At 36.4% G+C, this 3,312-nt stretch overlaps 1 protein-coding gene across 2 annotated transcripts in view; it reads left to right on the top strand.

The window, feature by feature from the left end:
• The window catches only part of AP4E1 (adaptor related protein complex 4 epsilon 1 subunit), a 79,785-nt gene that overhangs the window by 12,143 nt on the left and 64,330 nt on the right, over positions 1-3,312 (top strand). The window lies entirely within an intron of this gene.

Consider the following 3,312-nt stretch of genomic DNA (forward strand, 5'->3'; position numbering starts at 1 on the left):
CTTGAGCCCAGGAGTTGGAGGTTGCTGTGAGCTGTAATGCCACGGCACTCTACCCAGGGGGATAGCTTGAGGCTCTGTCTCAAAAAAAAAAAAAAGGTAACACTTCAGAAACCTCAAAGCTTATAAATGAAATAAGGTTTTCTGCTTCATAGCATTTTGGAGTTGTGGAGAAAATTAAAAATTGCTTGGTCTTGTGATAGTAGTTAGATGTCTGTATATATTTGTCATAATTCATTGACCTGTATGCTTAAAATGGGAGACTTGTGTGTAAATCATACCTCAATAAAGCTGATTTTGGGAATTCTAACTATCAGTTTAATCATCAGAAATGTTTCAATATAGAATTAAAAACTGAAATTGACTAGGATAATTTTGAATACCCTGTTCTTAGTTTTACAGATATTAGCTATTAGGATTAGAGGTATCTTTTTAAAAACTTGTCTCTGTAGTCAGAGACTATCAGGGCTATTAGAAAAAATTCTTTTAAGGACTTAAATCTTCTATTTGTCAAGATTCAGCTTTATGTCAGAATCCCAAGAAAGAAGTACTTTAGCATAGGGTGGAACATGTTCTGTATTCAGGTGAGTTGATACTGTCATGTTATTAAAGACTAGCATTCTTTTTTTTTTTTTTTTTTTTTTAAGACTAGCATTCTTTACAACTAACATTGACCTGTGTCATCAGATGATGGAGTGGAGGTGGGAGATGTCTAAAGATTCTAATACTATACGATGTGGTAATTCTAAGACTAAGATGTGGTAAAGATTCTAAGACTATATGCACATGTTACTCCTCTTTTGAATCCCACTCTAACCAAAATACTCTTCTATCTTCTAGATTTGTTACTTTGTTTCCTCCAAGTAGATTGTCCTCTAGCATCCTGTTTATCCCTTTCCATATTCCAGATCAGGTTTTAACTCTTCTGTGCTCACTCAGGTTGCTCCTAGTCATGTGTTTCCTTAAGGGATGGGGAACCTTAAGCTTTGGGTGGCTTTCTAGATCCTTGAATGCAGCCTTTGGACGGAATCAGAATTTTACAGAACAAATTCTTTTTAATAAAGGGATTTGTTCTGCAAAGTTTGGATTTGGTTGAGGGGCCATGCTTGGGGATCTGGAGGGCCACATATAGTCTTGAGGTTGCAGATTCTCCACCCATCTAAGGTCCCTAAAGACAGAACATGTTTTTGAGTTATTAAAGTAGTTTTTGTTAGTCATTTGCCTGTCCTAAAACTTTGATTTCCCTTATAAATTAAAAAAAAATGGAATTTTATTTTACTATTATTTTATTTCAGGTAGATTTATAAAGCCTTTTTAGTCATATCACTGTTTTTCTTGTTACCCCAAACCTTATCAGAGTTTTCACGTCTGCAGTCTTTCTAATGATGTTGGTTTTTTAGCTTTTGAAAAGTTATATATTTATAGTGTTTTCTTCATCTTTTCTAAGAAGATCAAAAGGGAACTTTCAGCTGTTGTTGAACATTTTGAGAGAAGTGAAAACCTACTTCATCCTTTTCATTTATAAGAAGTACGTTAGATGTGAATACATTTGGAAATGTCCAAAATTTAGCCATCAAGGCAACCGTGATGGTAGATCCAGAGAGAATCCTGCTATTTCTTTGCCTTTTCCCCGTCTTACCTTCTTACTTCCTTTACTTTTCCATCTCTCCTCTTTCACTGTTTCTTTGCTTTCTAATGTTTTCTTTTGATTTTGAACCATTTTCTTTTAATCCTCTGATGTATTAGATCACAGTGGTTGAGAAGACATGACAACTCCCTCAGCATTACCTGTTTTGTTTAAGACTCTAGAAGATAGATACAAATAAGTTAATACTCAATAGAGAAATTTCGGCTTGAGTAGGAAAGATTTATGAGCAGAAAGGTGTAGGTATTATCTGTAAATTTATTGAATATTCATGAAGGGATATGGTGGGTGCCCAGGTGCTCACTGTATGCCAGGTGCTGTGGTCAAACATACAGATGGATCAATTGCATTGCTCTCATTTTGAAGATGTCTGCAATGGCTGAGGAGAGGGCAGAGGCAAACATGGGAAGTAGTAGTTATTATATAATGTAGATGGCTCCCATGAAGGCATGAACCATGTGTTGTATTCATACAGTCAGGCAAGAGAGCAATCATGAAAACTTTGTTTCCTGGTTTTAGACTTTGAGGAAGAGAATATGCTGATTAGATTTCATATGAGCATTCTGAAATGAAACCATCTTGGAATGTGTTTAAATATTGCATGGCTGTGTTTTAGTTAGACTTAGCTTTGGGTCTGCCATTTTTGTGTTAGCTTCCTTTGGCATGAAGATGGGCCTTAGTCCTGCTCTTTCTTGTCTTTCTTTTTTTTTTAGAGATAATCTTCACTTTGTTGCCTTTGATAGAGTGCTTTGGCATCATAGCTCACAGAAACTTCACACTCTTGGGCTCAAGCGGGATTCTCTTGCCTCAGCCTCCCAAGTGGCTGAGACTACAGGTGCCCGCCATAATGCCCAGCTACTTTTAGAGACAAGATCTCACTCTGGCTCAGACTGGTCTCTAACCTGTGAGCTCAAGCAATCCACCTACCTCAGTCTCCTAGAGTGCTAGGGTTATAGGTGCGAGCCACCATGCCTGGCCTTTCTTGACTTTCTTATTAGTTGGCTGTCTTCCATGTTAGCATAGGCAGGTAATTTTGAAAAGAATAGATAGTAAATAAATGTGAATAGTTGGGGAGATAATTTTATACAGTTGCTGTTATCTTATGCTTCTTAGACTTACATGTAATTGTTTTCATTTTCAATTTAATTTAATTTTTAAAATATGTAAGGCATTATGTCTCACTTTCGTGTCTAGTCCCTCTACCCACTTTGCTCCTTATCTTCATTCGTTTCTCATTAATCTTGCCATTGTTTCTTTTTGGAAAAAGTAAGCAAAGCATGTGCATATACTCACTCTCTCTTACACAAAAAGCAGCATATTATATATGCTATCTTTTACCCAAAGATAGCATACCATATAGATTATTCTACTCTTTGTCTTGATGTCTTTATGCTTTATACAGTTGTATAATTTTTACTAGATAGAGGTATCATGGTTTTTCAATCAGATCCCTGTTGGTGGACATGCAGATTGTTTTTGTTTTTGCTTTTTGTTCTCTTAAATAATGTTGCAGTTAATAACCTTTCAAATGTTTTGTTTCAGAGTTATGGAAGCTTATTTTATTTTATTTTATTTAAGACAGAGCCTCAAGCTGTCCCCCTGGGTAGAGTGCTGTGGCATCACAGCTCACAGCAACCTCCAACTCCTGGGCTCAAGCAAATCTCCTGCCT

The sequence above is a fragment of the Otolemur garnettii genome, unplaced genomic scaffold (assembly GCF_000181295.1).
Source record: "Otolemur garnettii isolate 467f Iridium unplaced genomic scaffold, OtoGar3 scaffold00011, whole genome shotgun sequence".
Classification (NCBI taxonomy): domain Eukaryota; kingdom Metazoa; phylum Chordata; class Mammalia; order Primates; family Galagidae; genus Otolemur; species Otolemur garnettii.